Raw genomic sequence first — 24,748 nt, 5'->3', positions numbered from 1 at the left:
GCGTTGCAAACTTTTGACTGAAATAATAATACCATCTGCAAGGGTATAATGATTTAAGCCGTAGCTTTTTTAGCCTTTTCTATTGACCCAAGATTTAGATGTGGTTCATAAAAAGGATTTGGGTACAGCAGTTTAGTTTAAAATAAATAAAATTTTTGTAAAATAACCTTATTCATAGAACAAAAAATTAAGGAAATTAAAATATTATATAAATGTCTTTGTCTTTATCACGAATTCTTTTCATTTCATTTTGTAAGCTATTAATCCATTGTGTTAGCCTAGCGTAAGGCCGTTTCAAAGAAACTAAACATTCAAAAACATATAACAATGTGTTGGTAACTGTTATTGTTTTTCTCAAGCAAAATCCTTACTGTATATGAATTCAACCCCTAACGTTAAAATAAACCAATGGGAAGAAATTATTTTCTCTCCCCAGCTCTCAAAGTGGCGCAGCGGAGCGTCGTTTTTACGAGCAATCAAGTACGAAGTTCAGCCTTTTACGACTTCCAACAAAGACTTACTGTATCAGAATACTGCTTTGAAACTTTGTTTTAGTCCCAATAGGAGCTTTTAACTCGACGGTCGAAATAAACTCGAAAAATATATGCGCGGGATCATGTTAAGAAATGTGAATATGCAAGCGTTGTTTATAATGTAAAAATTAGTTTTTGAGTTAAAAACATAATTTAAAACAAAATAAAAAGAACTACAAGGCTTATACACTTAATCTCAGATCGTTTAGGTTAGGGTTTTAAAAAGTATTAAAAAATTGATCGATGTGCTTAAACTGATAAAGGCAATATATAACACCGGTATTAAGGAACGAAACAGAAGACCTTACCACAAAAGGCTTTAAGGTAAGCAATTAATTCTTTATTGCTAACTGTTGTTAAATATATATTTCTTTTAATTTTATAGTTTTAATGTTTACATATTTTAAAGTTCGTGTTGCATATGTAGAATACAGACTATACATAATTCAAATTCACATAAAAGAAAATGCATTTAAATATAAGTTCTACCATATTTTCTGGGAGAGGTCTGATCGTAAGAAATTATGAAGGATAAAACGTCATAGTTCGACGATTTTATCATTAAACAAGTAAGGAAGCTAGCTTTAACAAGCCGAAGCTTATATACCCTTGCAGTCATCAAATATGTCCAACAAAATACATAAAGCCTAAAAAATATCGAAGCTATGACGATTTTTTGATCAATGGTCTATATTTTCGATGATTCACAGCTATACGATATAGTAGTCCGATTTTTTATGAAATTTAATTCAAAATTCAAGAGTCATTAGAAAACTTTATATTTCAAAAATTATACTTTTCTGATGAAAACAACGATGTTATCTTTTTTCCGTTAATTCTATATTGATTTTCATGATATTTCCTATGGTAGTTACATATATGATAGTTCAATTTTTTTTCTCGATTTAAGGTTAGTTAAAAAACTCAGGCATGAAAAAAAGCATGCTCGTGAGATAAAAAACTACGTCGTTTTAATTTTTTATTTATTTTTATTTATTTATTTTTTATTATTTATACATATATTTTTCGATCTTCCCTATGGCAGCTATATGATAGAGTTATCAGATTTTGACAAAAATTAATTCGATAGTCGACACCAGTCAAAAAACACCATCTGGAAGAAATCCAGTTGATATGCTCAAAATCAACGGAATAATCATTTATTTTTTTCAATCTCTCGTATTGGAGCTATCCGATATAGTCCCCCGATCCAGTCTGCTTCGACTTAAAAAGTGCGTGCAATAACTACACAACTTTTGGTAAAGTTTCAGCAAGATAGCTTTAAAACTGAGAGACTAGATTCCGTAGAAACAGACAGACGGACAGACATGTTTGTAGATTTCTAAGTTACAAGAAATTGTATTCTTGCTATCACAAACATAACCGGCCAATCAGGGTTGCCAACTCGGATTTTAAAAAAGGCGTAGGTCAGATAAAGAAAGTTATGTAGAAATGTGAAATTGCCATATAAAAAATACGTAGATCTACGTACTTTTTTTTCTGAGTGAAATTAAGAGAGTAGGGTAGGTAAAAGTAAATAAAATGACAATTTATATTACCCTAAAAGTAGTAGACAGCAAACAAACAACAAATTTAAAAATAAAACAAGAAAGGAAGCTAGCTTCGGCAAACCGAAGCTTATATACCCTTGCAGTCATCAAATATGTCGAACAAAATGCATAAAGGCAACATCGAAGCTATAACGATTTTGCTATTCATTTTTTTATATTTCCGACTATAGATCATATGGGAGCTATATGATATAGTTGTCCAATTTTGATCAAGTTTAATTCGTAATTCAAGAGTCGTAAGAAAACTATATATTCCAAAAATCATACTTGTCTGATGAAAAACCACGATGTAATAATTTTACTTCCGTTATTTCTATATAGATTTTTCGATCTTTCCTATGACAGCTATAAGATATAGTTGTCCGATTTTTTTGAAACTTTTTTCTCAATATAAGAGTTGTTAAAAAACAATCATGCTCATGGGATAACAAGAAAGGAAGCTAGCTTCGGCAAGCCGAAGCTTATATTATTTATATTTTTTCTCGGTTCAAGGGTAGTTCATAAAGTCGATATTGGAAAAATCATGCTCGTGGAATAAAAAACAACGTTATAATTTTTTTGCCATTATTTCTATATATATTTTTTGATCTTTCCTATGGCAGCTATATGATAGAGTTATCCGATTTTGATCAAATTTAATCCAAAATTCAATAGTATTTAGAAAACGCCATCTGGAAGAAATCAAGTCAATTCAATCAAGTCAAAACAACGGCGTAATAATTTTTTTTCCTTTATTTTTTTGACCTCTTGTATGGGAGCTATCCGATATAGTCGGCCGATCCGGCTCGTTCCGACTTATATACTGCGTGCAATAACTACACAACTTTTCGGAAAGTTTCAGCACGATAGCTTAAAAACTGAGAGACTAGTTTACATAGAAACAGACAGACGGACAGACGGACCGACGGACAGACGGACAGACGTACAGACGGATTTCGATTCAGATCGTGATGCTGATCAAGAATATATATATTTTATGGGGTCTGAGGTGTCTCCTTCACTGCGTTGCAAACTTCTGACTGAAATTATAATACCCTTTGCTCTGCAAGGGTATAAAAAATCTATGAATTATAGGTCTACCAGAATCTCATGGCAAATAGGCCAAACTTTACATGCAAATATAAAATCATCTATTTATTTATTACCAGTAAATGATCTGTTTATATAGATATTTATATATTTGCACATAGAGTATGAAATAAATAAAGCTAAATAATGAATGGATTTTAATATATTTGTGTAAAAAGTTTGGCTTATTTGCCATGAGATTCTGGTAAACCTATACCACCTGTAGTTAATTTTAACAAGTTAAACAAGAGGCTAGGGGTGTCCGTTAGTATAAAAAAGGAACGTCTATTAATTTTTTTCGCGAAAATTAAGGTAATTATGCCCATTCAGTCTATTTTGCAAATTTATACAATTTTGATAGAAAATACGTAGATTCTGGGACTTAAGTTCGTAGGTTTGCAAGAAAAGCTTAAAGTACGTAGATCTACGTAAAAAGACGTAGAGTTGGCAACCCTGCGGCCAATACTACTCTAATCAAAAACTCATTACCAACTTGCCCATTTTGTCAAGGCGATACCACCATAACCCATTTACTAAACACATGTCCATCTCTTCTTCAAACCAAACAAACTATATTTAACAACCCCAACCCAAAAACATACCAAAAATTCCTTTTCTTCCTTAAAAGAACAGAATAATACCATAAGATCTAAAGGTTTTAAAATTTTCTTGTTTGCATTTTTAAAATATTTTTTTTCTAAAAGACCAAATTTTTCACATAAATTCGCAGGTAATCAGGAAGAGTTTTTTTATTTTTTAATTTTTTCTATTTTTAATTATTAAGTTAACAACGATTCTTTGAGGTAAAATCGCACTTTTTACTTTCAATAGCAGGAAAAAATAGACAAAAAAAAATACAAAAACTCTTACTGATTACCTCGCGAAATACATTAACTTTAAAACGGATATCACTTTTTTTTAAGATGATCCGTTAACGAGTTATGATGTTAACCGCCAAACCACTTTTTTCTATGTGTTCTGATAATTAACCGTCACAGGCTTATTTCTAAATATTTTTCATTAAAATTTCTTCCTAAGTTGAAAATAATAATTCAAAAGTTGGACAATAATATATCATTAAACTTAATAAAATAAATTACACATTTCGCCACAAAAAAACACAAAGCCTCTTTTTTAGCCTTCGAAATTCAAGATTCATTAAAAAACTGTAAATTCCAACGATTTTAACACCGATGTCATTATTTATCATTTATCAAATTCTCGTGTCACAGTGCTTGTTACCATTGTAGCAACAAACACACCCGCTGTCTTTCGGTGCTCTCATTGAACTGATCTTTTATTTGTCTCCTTTTTTTACAAAGAGTTGCTTATCACTAATACTTACGAAACTAGCTTATGTATATGTACAGGGTGATTTGAATATGCTACAATTATTCGTACAGGGTGACTAGAATATACTACAATATACTACAACTCGGCCTTCTGACGATTAAGGATCTCCTGATCCTGGCCTATTGTTAACTTTTGTTTTTCATGTGTGCATGTGTGTTTGTTCTTTTATACATTTCTTTTTTCTGTTTGCATTTGACATTTTTTTCATTTGATTCTACCGTTGTATCGTTTTTCACCTCTGTTTTACATTTTTCATTTGTTTTACTATTTTCATTTCTTTTTATCATTTTCATTAGGTCTATCATTTGTTTCATCCATGTCTAAGATATCTGTTTTCTCAACTATTTCCCTATCGTTCGAGCTTTCCAACCAGGGTTTTATATTGGCTGCCGCCCATACTCCTGAGTATGGTATTCTCGATTGTTGAAATCCATCAACATTTGAAACCACGTACCTGTCGTTATCTAAGACTTTAATTATTTTGAACGGACCCTTGTATTTAGGTACTAGTTTTTTCGAAACTCCAACATGAGCATCGAAATTTTTAACAACTACGTAGTCTCCTTGTTCATACTCTTTTGGCGTTTGACGTTTCAGATTTGTTTTAGCTTCGTTGTATAATTGTAAATTTTTTTCTTTTTCTTGAGCACTACTTCGAATATCTTCAATAGACCTAACATTGTTTTCTAACTCTTGCACACTTTCTTTGAGACAATCAATTAGTTTCCCTTTTTGTTCAACACCAAACAGCATAACGCTAGGGTGTTCATTTATTGTTCTATGCACTGTATTATTTAGAGCGAACTCTGTTGCTTCTAACACATCTTCAAAGTTTTTTTCTGAGTTCATAAGTTTAGCGATCATAGGTCCAATACTGCGATTTATTCTTTCCACCTGTCCATTTGCCTGAGGTGATCCAGTCGCGATTTTTATGTGCTGTATGTCTCTGTCTTCTAAAAAATTTTCAAATTCGCTAGATATGAAGCACGTACCTCTATCTGAGATCAAACAATTTGGCCTGCTATATGCCCTACAATAGTTTTTGAGAGCTATTATATGTAGCTTCTTTTGATTTAGTCGTTTTAGCTGAGAATAATCTTACGAATTTTGTAAACCCATCAATCACGACCAGAACATGTCTCTTTGTATTATCTTGTATTGTAAGTGGGCCAAAATTATCCACATAAACGAGTTCAAACGGTCCAGTACCTTTAGGGATATTATGAACAAAACCTTCCTGTTTCCCATGTTTTGCCGAAAACGTTATGCACTCTAAACAATTTCTGATATTCGCGTCAACTTTTTCTTTCAATTTAGGGAACCAATATGATTTAGATAGCACTTCTACTACTTTGTTTATGCCGCCGTGGCCCAATTCATTATGGTACTTAAACAAAACATGCATCTCCATATCTTTAGGCACATAGAATAAAATAGTTCCACTACTATGCTTTCTGTATTCGATACCATTGCGCATTTCATAAAATTTATGCTCTGTATTTTCTAACATTTCTTTAAGTTTTACTATCTTTGAATCTTTCTCTTGACATATTATCAAATTTTCTTCAAACGAATTTGTATCAACCACCATAATGTTCGTACACCTACTTAAAGCATCCACATGCTGCATCCTTACGCCAGCTCTATGTTCCAGTTTGTAGTCATAATTTTCTAATTCTAGCGCCCACCTTGCGATCCTCGGATTTATATATTTTTTGTTTAACGTAAGTGCTAACGAATTGCAATCTGTCACAATTTTAAACTATATTCCATGTAAATATACTCTAAAGCGTTTCAGGGCGTAGATTATAGCGAGTGTTTCGAGCTCGAAACTATGGTATCTCGACTCAATTTCAGTAGTTCGTTTGGAAAAGTAAAACACTGGATGGAATTTGCCATCTTCTTTCTTTTGCATTAAAATCGATCCGAAACCTATAGCGCTAGCATCGCAGTGTAACTCCGTTTCATCATTGGGGCTATACAGGGCGAGTATTGGAGAGTCAATCAACTTATGTTGAAGCTCTTCAAATGCCTCTCGTTCGTCCTTTCCAAAACTAAACTTTTTACTTTTCTTCGTTAAATCGTACAGGGGTTTTGCTATCGTTGAACAATTTTCAATAAATCTACGGAAATAGGAACAGAGTCCTAGAAAACTTTGCAATTCACTCGTTTTAGTTGGTATAGGAAAACCCTTGACCGCTGCAATACCTTTTTCATCTGGTTTTATACCATTTCCGTCAATAGTATACCCTAAGTATTTCGTATTCTTTTTTAAAAACTCACATTTGTCTATCCTTAATTCCAGTTTGTTTTCTGTCATTCTCCGTAAAACTTCTTTCAAGATTTCTAAGTGCTCATCCAAATCTTTAGTAGCTATCATTATGTCGTCTAGATATACTATCACTTTGTCTTTTTTAATTAAATCACCGAAAATTTTATTCACAAATCTTTGAAAAGTCGAAGGTGCGTTCCTTAACCCGAACGGCATCCTCAAAAATTCGAATTGCCCGAGTGGCGTGGTGAACGAAGTATATTTCACCGAATCTTCCTCCATAAAGACATGGTAAAAACCATTTTTAAGGTCAAGTTTAGTAAACCAGCCAACTGGCCTAACAGATCATCTATTAACGGAATGGGGTAGCTATCCTTGGATGTCATTTTGTTTAACTTTCTGAAATCTATACACATTCGAAGTTCACCTGTAGCCTTCTTAAGCAATACAATTGGTGATACAAATTCAGACTCGCTAGGCCTAATGTAACCCTTTTCCACATATTCATCTAAAATCTTATGAAGCTCATTTTTCTCTGCATAGGACAATCGTCTTGGGCTACAGCTAACCGGCTTAGGATCATTTACTACTATTTTCATTTTATATTTTGTTTTGGGTTCTTTTGGTCTTTATGGTTTGGCATACAATTCAGAAAAAATTTGTTCAAGTTGATTTTTATACTTAAGGCTTAAACTTTCACTATTAAATGAAGTTGTTAGTTCATTCGGTTCATAATCAATCATAAGTAGTTTTTCCTCAAAATTATCAATATAATTTGTATCAGTTTCTATTTGCAACTCTTGTATTTCTTTAAATTCATTTTTTGGTTTTAATTCATTTTTAGTGCATACTAATTCTATGCTACTGACTTTAAGAACTTTGGAGAATTAAATAACTTACATAGCGAAGGCTTTTCAAATCTTTAGGGTCGTCCTTCTTCTTCTTCTTATGCTGCGCGCAGGCTGCTGCCAAATGCCCCATTTAACATACATTACAGCAGTGTTTAAAAAACTGCAGTCCAATTAGCAGAAGTCGCAAAATATAAGCTATTCGGTGCTTCGACTGTTTGCAATATTCTAAAAATAGCAATTGCTTCTGCTTCTGCTTTTGAAAAAATCAAAAGTCGCAGTCGACGCTGCTGATTTTAATTAGAAGATGAATAATTTAAAATTATAATGTTTTTGTTTTTAATATATGAACATACACGTTTAATCATTAAATTTTTTAGAAAAATGTACATTTACAAATGTACATTATCTCAGCTGCTTCAGCAGCAGCTTCAAAATCAAAAATCAAAAGCAGCAATAAGTCGAATACCTCGTTTTTTTAGTCTTCGACTGCTAACGACTACGATTGAAAGCAGCAGCAAAATCAGAAGCAAGAAAACGAAAAGCGAGGCCTACTGATGATTTTTGCTTTTCGTTGCTTTCATAAGTTTGTGCTATGCTTCGACTGCGACTTCTGATTTTTTCAAAAGCAGAAGCAAAATCATATAAAATGACACTTACGGCAGTTTTTCAAACGCTGCATAACAGGCACCAGTCTCACGTTTGGGTTTTCGGCAGTCCACCGCCACATGGCCAACACAGTTGCAGTTATAACAGCGGACAACTGGCTTCTCATCTCTAGAAGAGGCACTGTGGTGCGCCACCCTACGTGGCACCGGTAGGTCCACGTTTACCAACGCGGACAGCAAGACATCTTTTGTTTTGAAGCGCATTATCTGATCGTTAGGAATGCCATAGATTACGTACTCAATCAATTCGTCTTCAGAAAGTTGTACTCCATCGGCGAGCATCATTTTGTCATTGAAGTACTTGGAGAAAGACTCTCCAACACACCATTTGCGGGCTTCGGACTTTTTGCGCATCCCAACAGCACTTTCCTTTGAAGCGAACAATTTTTCCATCGTTGCCAACAGTATGTCCACTGGCTCACTCAAGCAATCTGTGTTTGTATGTAACCAGACTTGTGCTGCTCCTTTCAGTTTATTAAAGACAAGCGCACGCACTTTATTTTCGGTCAGATCGTATGTTGCTTTTAATATTCTTATGCGCGTGAGCCAGGCACTAACATTCGTTTCACCATCGTATTTTGGGAGCATTTCTTTTAAATTTTGAAGTGACACTTCACCATCTTTCTCAACTTGTAACGGTGGTTTTGACTCACTCATCTTTTTGTATAATTCGTTTTCCTTTTGTAGTAGTTCCTTTTCCAACCGAAGCAGCTCCATTTCTCTTCGCAGCAAGTCGATTTCCCTTGAAGTTTGCTTTTTTTTAAGCTGCGTAGAAACTTCTAGACAGTTTAGCTCTTCGTTCATTTTCGCTTCCTTGCTTTGTTGTTCGTTTTCAGACGCTTCCATTAAATCATTTGTAAATTTTTCCTGTCTCTGCACGTTTGCCTTTTCGTTCGTATTCTTTTGTTGTTGTTCTTCTTCGTTTGACTCGTCAATTGTAGAGTCCTGGCGCCACTCAATCGCCGTTTCGTTTGCTGCTTCGTTCGTCGAACATTCTGGAAACTCTTCTGTCGTCTCTTTTGCGCACTCGGGTTGTTCCTGTTGCTTTTCGTTTGTACCTTCTGTATGAGTAGATTCCTGATCATTTTTTCCATTTGCCTTTGCTTGTATAGTTGACATATCATTAGGCGATTAAAATTTAATGTTTTTTAAACCACTTTTTGGCGTTTGATTATTGTTTTTGGGACATTGTCCACGATTATGTTGATCAACTTCATCCGTGCAGCTAAAGCACATTCGCTGCCGTGTGTGGGCAAATTTAACATTTTACACCACTCATGAAGTTCATTTTGTGAATAGTCACTGTGGCAAATCGTATCCATACTGAGTTTTTAATTTTAAATTAAATTTTTAAATTTTACTTTGATGGCACGAGGGTTTGCGCCCACTTCTGACGCTGTAGCAACAAACACGCCCGCTGTCTTCCGGTGCTCTCATTGAACTGATCTTTTATTTGTCTCCTTTTTTCACAAAGAGTTGCTTATCACTAATACGAAACTAGCTTATGTATATGTAAAGGGTGATTTGAATATGTACATATGTACCATACTCCTCCGAAACGGCTATACCGACTTTCATGAAATTTTTTGAGCGTATTGGTAGGTCTGAAAATAGGCCAACATCTATTTTTCATCCTCTTAAATCCTGTGCAAAAATCGCATATAAAGTGAGTTACTATCCCATCACACTGACAAGCACACGCTAGCATAGCATTTTAACTCAATTTAAGCTGCGGCAAAAATCATTAGGTAAATTCATTAATTCTATTTATGAGTGTTTTGTACAGTGAGCAATGCTAAGAAAACTCAAAGTGATTTGAGCCGTGATACAAGTAGATCTCGAAACATGCGAAATAGAAGATCCGAAAGAATCGAAGAACAAATCCAACAACAAAATACTGATGTACGTGTCAGAATAGCGCAATTGCATCAAGAAGAGCCTTGAAGAAACACGAGCAAAACGCAATGAAGTCAGAAGATTAAAACAACGACAATCACGAAGTTTCACAGTCAATAGACGCAGAACAAATGACCAACAACGTCCAACGATCATATATATCTGATTCATTCCTACGTCTAGCATTCCAGTATGAGCCCGATATTGAAGTGGTATTTTGTACTAGAAATGGAGAAGGAATGTCAGCATTGTCATGCTCTGAAATTTAAAAATGAGCCAGCTGGGATGTGTTGCGCGTCAGGAAAAGTGAAACTACCAGAAATTGAAATACCACCTGAACCGTTGAACGGCTTACTTATCGGCACGGATCCAGATTCTAACGTGTTCCTGAAGTCAACATTCAATTCATGCTTTCAAATGACATCGTTCGGAGCAACAGAAATAGTTCGAAATACTAATGCAAATGGTCAAAATTACAATTCTACATTCGAAATCAGAGGCCAAATTTATCATAAAATGGGCTCACTGCTGCCAATGTCAAACAAACCATATAAATTCTTATTTATCCGGCAAGGATTCCGGAAGCGCACTTGCCAATCGCGTGAATGGACGTTGTGATTATAATAACCTTTATTCATTTTATGCCAGGCGCAATTATAATAACTTAAAAATAATATTTGCCGCAACGGCTGTCTCGGATGTAGTCCAATCTGGACGTCCTTTTTTCGGTAACTTTTTCCAACATTTGTGGCGATATCGTTTTGTATTGTAATTGTATAGCGGCAATTCGTGTACAAACACAAAATTTCGCGGAAATACACACAAATCCACAAAAAAAATAAATTTTTGGCGCGCTCATCTCCTTGGATTCATCACATCTGAGTGACCAATTCGGAAATATCAAAAATATATAAAAAAAAATCATCGATATTTGATACATCAGGTGAAAAATATAAATATTTATTTTTCTCAAAAAATATCGTTATATTGATATTTTGAAATATTATCAACAATCCTATTATAAATGCTGAACAGATTTGACCATATTTTAAAATTTTAAATATATTAAGTCTTCCAAAACGCATGAAGGGCGGTAATTCGTCAACGTGATAATTTGCCACGTTGAATTTAATTTTAAATGACTTTTGTTAATATATTTTGGTTCTGGGACACCTGTTAAGATATATGTAAATTGCTCGTCTCAGCATATACAGTGGCTCGCAGCTTATTTCAAGCAGCACCTCAAAAAAACTTTAAAGCCATCTTTCTAGCAAACCATGAGAGCTAATATAAAAATTCAAATTGGGATATGTAGTGTGAGCCTTTAACTTAAAATTTTTGTTAACATTTTTTTTAAGCATTTTTAAATATTTAATAAAAATTAAATATGTCGAACAAAATACATAAAGGCTAAACAATCTCGAAGCCATGACGATTTTATATTAATTTTCCATATTTTCGACTATTTTTGTCGAATATGATTAGCAATATGATCTAGTTGTCCGATTTTGATGAAATTTAACTTGAAATTCAAGAGTCATTATAAAATTATATTTCAAAAATTATACTTTCCTGATGAAAACAACGATGTTATCATTTTATTTCCGTTATTTCCGTATAGATTTTTCTTTCCTATAGCAGCTATATGATACCTATAGTAGTCCGATTTTGAAGAAATTTTTTCTCGATTCAAGGGTATTTAAAAAACTTGATGTTCTAAAAATTATGCTCGTTGAATTTAAAACAACCACGTTATAATTTTTCTCCATTATTTATATATATTTTTTTAGGTCTTTTCTATAGCAGCTATATGATAGAGTTATCCGATTTTGATCAAATTTAATCCGAAATTTAATAGTAGTTAGAAAACGCCATCAGGAAGAAATCAAGTCAATCTGATTAATAACAATTAATTTTTTTTTAAATTGACTTTTTCAATAAATAACGAATGAGTTAAGAAAAGTATGGTATCATTCAAACGGCATTTAAATTACCTTTCCATTGATACCAAAAGTTAAAAGAAGCAAGTTCAAGTTTCGAGTATATTTCACTTTGATTATTGTCAAAATATATATGCCGACCAGTGTATATACTGCGTGCAATAACTACACAACTTTTGGGAAAGTTTCAGCACGATAGCTTTAAAACTGAGAGACTAGTTTACATAGAAACAGACAGACGGACCGACGGATAGACGGACAGACGTATTTGGATATACTTTATATACTTTATGGGGTCTGAGGTGTCTTCTTCACTGCGTTGCAAACTTCTGACTGAAATTATAATACCCTTTGCTCTGCAAAGGCTGGATCGGCCGACTATATCGGATAGCTCCAATATGAGAGAATGAAATTAAAAATTCTCAGGCCGTTGTTTTTGATCAGATCGACTTAAATTCTTCCAGATGGCGTTTTCTAACTACTATTGCATTTCGGATTAAATTTTATCAAAATCGGATAACTCTATTGTATAGCTGCCACAGCAGATATAAAAAAATATATATAGATTTGATAACATCGTTGTTTTTTATACCCTTGCAGAGCAAAGGGTATTATAATTTCAGTCAGAAGTTTGCAACGCAGTGAAGGAGACACCTCAGACCCCATAAAATATATATATTCTTGATCAGCATCACGATCTGAATCGAAATCCGTCTGTACGTCTGTCCGTCTGTCCGTCTGTCCGTCTGTCCGTCTGTCCGTCGGTCCGTCTGTCCGTCTGTCTGTTTCTATGTAAACTAGTCTCTCAGTTTTTAAGCTATCGTGCTGAAACTTTCCGAAAAAGTTGTGTAGTTATTGCACGCAGTATATAAGTCGGAACGAGCCGGATCGGCCGACTATATCGGATAGCTCCCATACAAGAGGTCAAAAAAATAAAGGAAAAAAATTATTACGCCGTTGTTTTGACTTGATTGAATTGACTTGATTTCTTCCAGATGGCGTTTTCTAAATACTATTGAATTTTGGATTAAATTTGATCAAAATCGGATAACTCTATCATATAGCTGCCATAGGAAAGATCAAAAAATATATATAGAAATAATGGCAAAAAAATTATAACGTTGTTTTTTATTCCACGAGCATGATTTTTCCAATATCGACTTTATGAACTACCCTTGAACCGAGAAAAATATAAATAATATAAGCTTCGGCTTGCCGAAGCTAGCTTCCTTTCTTGTTATCCCATGAGCATGATTGTTTTTTAATAACTCTTATATTGAGAAAAAAGTTTCAAAAAAGTCGGACAACTATATCTTATAGCTGTCATAGGAAAGATCGAAAAATCTATATAGAAATAACGGAAGTAAAATTATTACATCGTGGTTTTTCATCAGACAAGTATGATTTTTGGAATATATAGTTTTCTTACGACTCTTGAATTACGAATTAAACTTGATCAAAATTGGACAACTATATCATATAGCTCCCATATGATCTATAGTCGGAAATATAAAAAAATGAATAGAAAAATCGTTATAGCTTCGATGTTGCCTTTATGCATTTTGTTCGACATATTTGATGACTGCAAGGGTATATAAGCTTCGGTTTGCCGAAGCTAGCTTCCTTTCTTGTTTTTACTGACTTAAATGAAAAAACAAAAAAAATCATACTTGTTTCGGCCACCATTGTTGTCAATGAACACTTTAAGCCGTTTTGTCGTCGATTCCTGATATATTGGTACTGAACTGCCCAGAAATTTTTCATTACGTTTGTGTCTGGTGCTTAGGCGGGGGGTTCCATCACATGTAGACGATTCCAAATCAGCCAAGACTGTACAATATCCGATTTGTGGTTTGGGTCATTGTCTTGGTAGAATCGAAAATCCTCTCAATTTCCAAGTTCTACCGTATTTTGAAGAAAATTGGCTTTCGAAATTTCAAGATAGTGAACCTTGTCCTTCGTAGACTTTATAAAATGCAGTCTTTCGACGCCAGCTGCCTCCATGCTTAACTTTAGTATTTAGATTCTTCGCCTAAAAGAACGCCAACGACCACTTGTGCAAGAGTTAAGCTTTTTGGAACACCCCAATTTTGAAGACGAGTCCAAATTTAATATTTCCGGGTCTGATGGAGCCAGATATGTATGTTTAGCGTGAGTCAAATACAGAGCTCCAAAGCAAGAATCTAAATACTACACTTTTTTTTTAAGATGATCCGATAACGAGTTATGATGTCCACCGCCAAACAACTTGTTTTCTAGGTGCTTCTGAAGATTAACCGTCATAGGCTAAATATTTTTTAATAATTTTTTTCTAATATGTAGGATAAGATGGGGTAAAACCGCCGGTGGGTAAAACCGCCATTTGGATTTCAAATTCAAATGAAGCGCCGAATCGATTAACCGTTGATTATGTAGATTCTGATTGATAATGCGCAGTTTTTGAAGTCGGTCGGATTACTGCAGCTTTATCGTTACAATTTCTATTGCGCCATTTTTGTTTCACTCGACGGCAGCAAAAAATTTTTGTTATCAACATTGCTCAATCAAGTGTAAATGAACGGCTTGAAAAAAAGAGGCAAGTGTCCGCTTATAGTACGAACCTTGATACTGATGTACCTACATGTATCAAGTTAGCCAAAATTTCAAAATTGTACAAACTAAGTGACCTCGAAAAAAAATTGACGCGTGGGGTAAAAACGCCGCGATAAGGTATTGCTCAGAAGTTTTAATTTTTTAAACTCTATAATATTTTACTTTTCTATAATATTGAAGCCGACACTTTGGAAATTCACTAGGCACTTAATAATTGTGAAATTGATTATTGAAATTGTTAAATAAAAAGTTTTTGCAACATTTCAATGGATATAGTTTTTAATTAAAAAACTTCTGAATCCACATGTTGGAAATTTTGAAATTGAAGATTTTCTTCTATTAGGTATCAATATCTAAGATTTCAATATTTTATGATAATAATCTACTTGTTATTGACATTATTTGGGTACTTAACTACACTGAAACCATAATGGCGTTTTTACCCACTAGGTGGGGTAAAACCGCCGTTTTAAACTTTTCTTTTGAACGATTACAATTGTTTTAAAATAAAAGCTACATAAAAACTTTCTAAATGAATTATGTAGCCAAAGGATTAAACTTTCAGAAATATGTGTTTGTTCATTGATCATTTTATAAATGATAGCTTGACATCGTCAAATATACATTTTTGGCGGTTTTACCCCATCTTACCCTACTCTTCAAAAGCTGAACAATAACATGAAATCAGGAAAAAAAAAACACATATAGTCATTTTTTTGGCCTTTAAAACCCTACCCCACTTAAAGAGCAAATAAAATGCAACTACTTAATTGGCAGAATATCCGAGTTTACGTGTTTCGGCCCAACTCTACGAAAAACAGGTTTCTTATTTGCTATGCAGCTGAAACTTTTGAAAAACGAATTCCTAAGAGCTAGAACCACTTATAGCTAGAAACTGAACAATGAATGATTACGAAGACTCGAAATTTAATCAACCCGACGGAGACCAAATGCAAATGCCTAGTAAAGTCCCATCCTTATCGCCAATTTTGTGTATGCGCAAGCATATATTAAATTGTATACTATGATGGCCCTGGCAAAACAATATCATATCATTAAAATTTAGTTTCTTATTAGTTTTGCGTTCAATATGACATATGCAATACTACCTTATAACCGGCTATACTAAACGGCCCAAGTCGACTCTAAGAACTTGATAATAATTTATAAGAGGAGAACCTCAGCATCGAGCGAGTCACCTTCTCTTCGGCAAAATCTTGCGTAAGTCTCCGTAATTGTTCTTGTAGTTAGTTTTCGGGCACAAATTAACCCCAGGCCTGGATAAACTCGCTTAGTCATGGTCACCACTACCCAGGTATGACGCACGCATTAGCCTGGTCATGATCATTTAATCCGGATGCGCTTGTTGGGCTGTCCCAGTTTTCACAAGGGGTCACACCTTCACCTTTAGTCCCAGAGGTGATAGGGAACACATGGAGAATTAATCTACAATACACATAAACAAGAAAGGAAGCTAGCTTCGGCAAACCGAAGCTTATATACCCTTGCAGTAATCAAATATGTCGAACAATATACATAAAGGATAAACAACATTGAAGCTATGACGATTTTTCTATTCATTTTCTATATTTTCGACTATTGTTCAAATAGTCGTCCGATTTTAATGAAATTTTATTCGGTATTCAAGAGTCGTTAGAAAACTCTATATTCCAAAAATCATGCTTGTCTGATGAAAAACAACGATGTTACAATTTTATTTCCGTTATCTAATATGTAATATAAAATCATTAATTCTATTTATGAGTATTTGTCCACGGAGCAATGCCAAAAAAACGCAAAGGGGGAGATTTGAGCCACGATACCAGTAGATCTCGATTCATGCGAAATAGAAGATCCAAAAGAATAGCGCAATTGCATCAAGAAGAGCCAGAAGATACACGAACTGAATGTAATGAAGTCAGAGAAGAGCCAGAAGATACACGAGCTGTACGCAATGAAGTCAGAAGATTAGAACAACGACAACCACGCCGTTTCTCAGTCCAACGTCGTTGTTGGAACATAGGTAGGTCGTAGTACAGTGATTGCTAGAAGAGTACGTTGCCATCAGGTGGCGAAACGGAGTTCGCCGGGGTTTGCTAATTTCTAGATTTTTCGATTTTTCCTATGGCAGCTATAAGATATAGTTGTCCGATTTTTATGAAACTTTTTCTCAATATAAGAGTTCTTAAAAAACTTGATATTCAAAAAATCATGCTCGTGGGATAAAAAAAACGATGTTATCAATTTATTTCCATTAATTCTATATATATATTTTTCGATCGCTCCGATGACAGCTATATGATAGAGTTATCCGATTTTGATCAAATTTAATCCGAAATTCAATAACAGTTCGAAAACGCCATCTTGAAGAAATCAAGTCGATATAGTCGGCCGATCCGGCCCGTTCCGACTTATATACTGCGTGCAATAACTACACACCGTTTGGGAAAGTTTCAGCAAGATATCTTTAAAACTGAGATTCTAACTTCTGATTCTAACTTCTGACTGAAATTATAATACCCTTTTGCTCTGCAAGGGTATAAAAATTCTGAATCTTCAACGTCTATATCGGAACAAACTCACTAGGACTATGCATCCGCATGGGACCAACACGAAAAGCATCAGCAGTCCCCAATAAGCACGCAGGAAAAATCACCTCCATGACATCGCGGCATTACACAAAAAACAACAGAGAACAGGGAAAGACAGAGCAGCCGATGACTTAAGACGCCCTGCCCAATTCGGTTGTGTAAGATAAATAAGATAATTAAAATTTCTGTTATGAGCCCAGAAATAGCGTTTAGGTACTTTAGACCTCAGTAAAATTGGGCAACTCCAAACTCCGTACAGTAGTGGTCGGCCCAATCACAGTACTTTTTGATAATTGATGTCAGACTTTTTCATCGAGTTTTTTTTTTATTTTTTACCCAGGAAACAGATTGACATCGTAACTTCAGAAACAGATTTGTTCGATAGAGGCAGAGATCTGCGAGGTGGAGAGCGGCACATAACTCAAGTCTTAGGAGCTGTTTATTTTTGAAGGGCTTTATATTAAACTTTAAAGTTAACAATGATTTTAAATTAAAAATTATCTTTAGTAGTTTTGCTGCGGACGTAAGCGCAAGCTCCATAAGCTCTTACGATGCGTCAGCTAAGACATGCTATTGAACCGTTTTGTCAGTTAAAAAGTTCAGACTTTGCACTAATTTACATATCGTGGACCAACAATTTTGATAGCCTTAAAGCGTGGAAGCTTAACAGATTCACTATATCTCCGCAGAGGGTATTATAATTTCAGTCAGAAGTATGCAATGCAGTGAATCAGCATCAGCATTAATCAGCATCACGATCTGAATCGAAATACGTTAATACGTCTATCCGTCTATCTGTTTCTAAGTAAACCAGTCTCTCAATTTTTAAGTTATCTTGCTGAAGCTTCACCAAAAGTTGTGTAGTTATTGCACGCAGTATATATGTCTGAACAAGCCGGGTCGGGTGACTATATCGGGAAGCTCCCATACGAGAGAATAAAATAAAAAATTCTCACGCCGTTGTTGTTGATCAGATATATATTATTTTATATTATTTCAAAAAATTTCAATATGTCAAAGCAGGATAAACAACATCGAAGCCATGTCGATTTTCTATTAAGTTTCTATATTTTCGACAACTGTTTCATATGGTAGCAAAAACAAAAAACAAACAAAAATCAATTCAAATTTAACTTGTCTAGCAATAGGAAAGCCGAAGCATATATAATATGTACCCTTCCAATCATCAAAAATGTCAAAGTAGGTACATAGAAAATATAAAAACATGGAAGCTAAGTCAAGCTAAGTAAGCTTCTAAATTTACGAGGATTGTAAATTTATATATAAATATAAATATAAATTCTCGTGTCACAGTTTTTGTGACCTTACTCCTCCGAAAACGGCTATACCGATTCTCATGAAATTTCGTGAGCGTATTGAGTAAGTCTGACAATTACCCAACGTCTACTTTTCATTTTCTTAAATCGTGTTCGACATACCAAAAATCGCATATAAAGTGAGTTTCTACCTCATCACACTGACAAAAACACGCTACCATAGCATTTTAAATCAATTTAAACTGTGGCAAAAATCATTCATCATTAAGTAAAATTATGAATTCTATTTATGAGTGTTTTGTCCAGTGAGCAATGCCAAGAAAACGCAAAGGGGGCGATTTGAGCCATGATACAAGTAGATCTCGATACATACGAAAAGCCAGAAGATACACGAGCTGAACGCAATAAAGTCAGAAGATTAGAACAACGATAACCACGCCGTTTCACAGTAAATAGACGCAGAACAAATGACCAACAACGACAACAGGTACATCGAGCATTTATATATGATCTAGCATTCCAGTATGAGCCCGATACTTTGTCAAGCTATGAAATTTAAAAATGAGCCAGCGGGGATGTGCTGCCCGTCAGGAACAGTGCAACTTCCAAATATTGAAACTCCACCTAAACCATTGAACGGCTTACTTATCGACACGGATCCAGATTCTAACGTGTTCCTGAAGTCAATTGGAACATTTAATTAATGCTTTCAAATGACATCGTTTGGAGCAACAGAAATAGTTCAAAATACTAATGCAAATGGTCAAAATTACAATTCTACATTCAAAATTAGAGGCAAAGTTTATTAAATGGGCTTACAGCTACCAATGCCAAACAAACCACATAAATTCTTACAAATCTACTTTATGGGCGGCGAGGATTCCGGAAGCGCACTTGCCAATCACTTGAATGCACGTTGTGATTATAATAACCTTGGTTCATTTTTTGCTAGACACAATTATAATATCTTAAAAATAAGGTTTCCTTTTGTTATTTTTATATTCCCTCATAGTTCACAGCTCTCCAGATGACTTTATAATACATAAGTCTAGAACTGAGTGCATTTTGTACAGAAATTATAAAGTCTTCCGGTGGCAAAACAACGTTTGCCGGGTCAGCTAGTATATATATATATTGATTTTGTAAACTAGACCTTCAATCCAAACGCGATCGAAGGCTTAAGAAACGTCCAGGAATATGGCACTGCAGTATTCCCTGTATTTAAAAGCTGTGCGTATTTCAGTTGTTATGCGATTTACCTGTTCGATAGGGAGGGATGTAGAGTGTAGAGTGTTTGGCAGCTGTGGACATTACATCTGATATGTGCTTAAGTGAGCTTTCAATGTCAGCTTCAAGCTAGTTTTGCTGAGTAGTGGGTTGAGTTGTTCGCTGGGTATTTTGCTCTGGCAGCGAGTCATCTTTTCGATTTGGTATGGGCTGGAGAGAATGCACAACTTCAGGCTGAGTAAAACTTACTGGCACTGGCGATGCTCCAGAGTTTCGAAGAGGTCTGGCAAAGGAGACTCCGGGTGTTGTTACTGATGGCGTGAAGTAGTTTGGTTGAGCAACATGTTGCACGGTAGTCGGTTTGCTGCGCCTCTGAGTCAGACGAGTCTTGAGTTGTTTATAGATAGGGCAGGCCCTATAGTTGGCTGTGTGGTTTCCACCACAGTTACTACATTTCCTCGTTGCAGGGTCTTCTTTGTTTCTCAGACATGCATCTATGCAGTGCAGATCACCACAGGCGACACAGATTGATCGCAAGGTGCAGTAGCTCCTTGTGTGCCCAAACTCCTGAAAGTTAGTACACTGTACCGGGCCGTTTCGCTTGTGTGGCTCCTCTACGGTAATTCTTCGGTGGAGAAAATATTGTAACTTGTAAATAGGGTGGCCTGCATTTTTCTTAAGAGGTGCAGTCTCTGGCGCCAGTTCAATCTTAAATAGCGGCTGAGGGATTTTTGCCCTGTTGATTATATTGGTTACATGTTTAACGTCAAAACCTTGTTCTTTTAGTCCCTCGGCTATATCAGCTACTGGGACGGTTGATTCTATGCCTTTTACTACAACTTGTAGTCCTTTGCTACTTTTGAGCTGGTAGGTGTAGTAATTTACCGGCATATGGTCGAGGAAATTCGTTGCAGTGCGGTAGTTGCTTTCATTTTTTATTTGGAGTTTGGTTTCTGATATATTACCTCTCTTTAAGTTGGTAATAAAAAAGCTATTTGGTCCGATTTTTTGTTTAAGATTGTTAATAAGCTCCGAGCAATTGTGTTCCCTAATGTAGATAGGGGGTGGCTTTACATCTTTGGTGGGTTAAGGCGGTTGACCCTCATCTTCTCCAAGGTCACCAAGTATAGCAAATTTATTTTCAGAAGTTGCCTTGTTGTTGTTGCCTTAAGTTTTCGATACTTTCGGCAGGTTTGTATTAGTTTTTTGTGGGCTAAGCTTTCTTTTTATTTGTACATACCGATCGATCCCGGTCTGTACAAGCGTAGTTTGTGGAAGAGAGGCAGCAGAGATACATTTCAATTGCGATGATAATATCGGCCACGACTGGGCCGCGACTGGGTCATGGCAGCGCTGCTTGAGCTTAGGAGTGCAGGTGACAGAGAGTGCGCTCTCTCGGAAGCGGTCAAAGACATTGCTTTTGTTGTTGCATTATTCCGGGCAGAAGACAGTCAGCGTTCGTCTTGCTTTTGCTTTCTTGACGGACAGACGTACAGACGTATTCCGATTCTTCCCGTGATGCTGATCAAGAATATATATACTTTATGGGGTCTGAGGGATCTCTCTTCTGATTCTAACTTCTGACTGAAATTATAATACCCTTTTGCTCTGCAAGGGTATAAAAATTCTGAATCTTCAACGTCTATATCGGAACAAACTCACTAGGACTATGCATCCGCATGGGACCAACACGAAAAGCATCAGCAGTCCCCAATAAGCACGCAGGAAAAATCACCTCCATGACATCGCGGCATTACACAAAAAACAACAGAGAACAGGGAAAGACAGAGCAGCCGATGACTTAAGACGCCCTGCCCAATTCGGTTGTGTAAGATAAATAAGATAATTAAAATTTCTGTTATGAGCCCAGAAATAGCGTTTAGGTACTTTAGACCTCAGTAAAATTGGGCAACTCCAAACTCCGTACAGTAGTGGTCGGCCCAATCACAGTACTTTTTGATAATTGATGTCAGACTTTTTCATCGAGTTTTTTTTTATATTTTTTACCCAGGAAACAGATTGACATCGTAACTTCAGAAACAGATTTGTTCGATAGAGGCAGAGATCTGCGAGGTGGAGAGCGGCACATAACTCAAGTCTTAGGAGCTGTTTATTTTTGAAGGGCTTTATATTAAACTTTAAAGTTAACAATGATTTTAAATTAAAAATTATCTTTAGTAGTTTTGCTGCGGACGTAAGCGCAAGCTCCATAAGCTCTTACGATGCGTCAGCTAAGACATGCTATTGAACCGTTTTGTCAGTTAAAAAGTTCAGACTTTGCACTAATTTACATATCGTGGACCAACAATTTTGATAGCCTTAAAGCGTGGAAGCTTAACAGATTCACTATATCTCCGCAGAGGGTATTATAATTTCAGTCAGAAGTATGCAATGCAGTGAATCAGCATCAGCATTAATCAGCATCACGATCTGAATCGAAATACGTTAATACGTCTATCCGTCTATCTGTTTCTAAGTAAACCAGTCTCTCAATTTTTAAGTTATCTTGCTGAAGCTTCACCAAAAGTTGTGTAGTTATTGCACGCAGTATATAAGTCTGAACAAGCCGGGTCGGGTGACTATATCGGGAAGCTCCCATACGAGAGAATAAAATAAAAAATTCTCACGCCGTTGTTGTTGATCAGATATATATTATTTTATATTATTTCAAAAAATTTCAATATGTCAAAGCAGGATAAACAACATCGAAGCCATGTCGATTTTCTATTAAGTGTCTATATTTTCGACAACTGTTTCATATGGTAGCAAAAACAAAAAACAAAACAAAAAACAAACAAAAATAAATTCAAATTTAACTTAACAATAGGAAAGCTATAAAAACAAAAGCAAGAAAAGAAACTAGCTTCGGCAAGCCGAAGCATTTATAATATGTACCCTTCCAATCATCAAAAATGTCAAAGTAGGTACATAGAAAATATAAAAACATGGAAGCTAAGTCAAGCTAAGTAAGCTTCTAAATTTACGAGGATTGTAAATTTATATATAAACTAGTAAACCCGGCGAACTCCGTTCCACCACCAGACGGCGATAGTTTTATGTAAAATTTCGTTTGGTGTTTAAAAGATAAAAAAATTTTTTTTTTGTTTTATATATGAAAAGGAAAAATTTTATTTCGATACCATTAAAACTTTGGCCATTGCTGAGTGTTTTGCAATATTACACGTTGGTTCTTCAATAATTTAAAGATTTAACGGTAATTTTAATGCTGAATGAGCCGTTTGGCATCCTTCTAACAATATGGCTGCTATTCCCGAAGAAGCAACTGCAACAGCTATGTTGGATCTCGCCCGAACAGTTGCTAAAGCTAATGACATGAGGAATGTCTTGTCAGTACCACCAGGGGCATCTAGGAAATATAAACCACCATTTTCTTTATCGATTGCCTTCATTAAAATATCATAAACTTTCTTCTGTTGAACTAATAAATTTAATTCCTGGTGATCATATTCACGTTCCCGTTCTAATTCTCGATTAAATGCCTCATTCATTTCACGATTTGGCGCTGGCATTTTAACCTGATTAATAAATTACCGCACATGAGGTAACACATATGTATCTTCGATCAAGAGTAGAACCCGATTATGTACCTCATTCATCTCAATGTCGTGATTTCTGCCCAGTATCGCGACGTTTGAGCATAATATCTCGGTTTCCAAATTGTTCACAATCAGGATGGCGACTTCGTCTATTGTTGGAGCATTAACTGTCCTTTCATGTGTTCCAGATGGTCGTTTATCTGCTTTTATGACAACTTTATAGTCATCATTTGGCATGCGCTCTAAAGCACTCTTAAACAACCTGACCATCGCATGATGTTCATGAAGCAGACACTGCAAGTCTTGAAGAATTGCTCGCTTCATCTTTTCATTGATCGCTAGACGTCGATCAAATTGTTCTTCCATGTTGCCCATGAAATATATTTGTAAAAAATTTTTTTGTGTATCTTCGAAAGGTAGTAATGATCCAATTCGATGGTGAATCTGCCCTTGCATTTAAGATAAAGTAAGTTATTCTTTAACTAAATTTCTATGTAATACCAAAAAAAAAAAACCTTAAATGTCGGATTAAACCTCGTTCTTCGATAAAATCTGCCCCAAATAACGTCATTTGGAAACAACCATTGTATTTTCGAGTATTTGCAGAAGAGTGGCGTGATTCTTGTGTTTCACCACAAAGCAGTGAATACAATGGCTCAGGTGGCGGAGTCAACAATGGCAATTTCACTTTACCATTAAAGCAGCATAATCCAGGCGTTTCTCCGTAAAACTTCAACGCACCGCAATACTTGCAAACAACGTCCATTTGCCCAATGCAAACGCTGGGATGTAAGCTGTAATCAGTGATGCAATCGTATTAAAACACTCACTGCTCGATTCAAATCAGCAATTGATAAATATCTTTTGCGTCGCAAATTATCTATTTTTTGACCTCTGTTGTAAGCTCGACGATCCTGCATTGTCAACCGAGCCGTGTTACGGGTTGTCTCACTTTGTTCTTCTTATTGAGAAGCACGAAGTCGACCCATACAAACGCGGCGCTGTTCACGTGCAATGTTTTGTTCCCCTTCAGTCCTTTCATTTACAGTATTTTGTAGTCTTCTTGAATTACGGCTTTGTCGGGAAAGATTCGATCGTCTTGGTTGCGGCATTATTAATTAAACTTCAATTCACTAAAACCACGAAAAACTTCACTTCACTTCAATTCACCAAAATCACAAATAACTTCAATTCACTTCAAAAAAATTGAGTTAAAATGCTATGGTAGTGTGTGCTTGTCAGTGTGATGAGGTAATAACTCAGTTTATATGCCGTTTTTGGTATGTCGAACGGAATAAAAAGTACCCTAAGTCCTATTCCGGGCTCTAAGCTACCTTCCTACCAATTTTCAGCCA

General features: G+C 35.4%; 1 protein-coding gene across 2 annotated transcripts in view; it reads left to right on the top strand.

Annotated features, from left to right (window-relative positions):
- Positions 1-466: 466 nt before the first annotated feature.
- Positions 467-24,748, top strand: part of LOC108101339 (lachesin) — a 427,086-nt gene continuing 402,804 nt past the window's right edge. For both annotated transcript variants that reach the window (XM_043207880.1, XM_043207878.1), the window contains exon 1: positions 467-857. The gene's annotated coding sequence lies outside the window, so the exon portion shown is untranslated. The remainder of the gene's footprint in view (positions 858-24,748) is intronic.

Source organism: Drosophila ficusphila, unplaced genomic scaffold (genome assembly GCF_018152265.1).
Source record: "Drosophila ficusphila isolate 14025-0441.05 unplaced genomic scaffold, ASM1815226v1 contig_348, whole genome shotgun sequence".
NCBI lineage: Eukaryota > Metazoa > Arthropoda > Insecta > Diptera > Drosophilidae > Drosophila > Drosophila ficusphila.
Note: the sequence above shows the minus strand (reverse complement) of the source record. Positions and strands in the feature narration are given on the sequence as shown.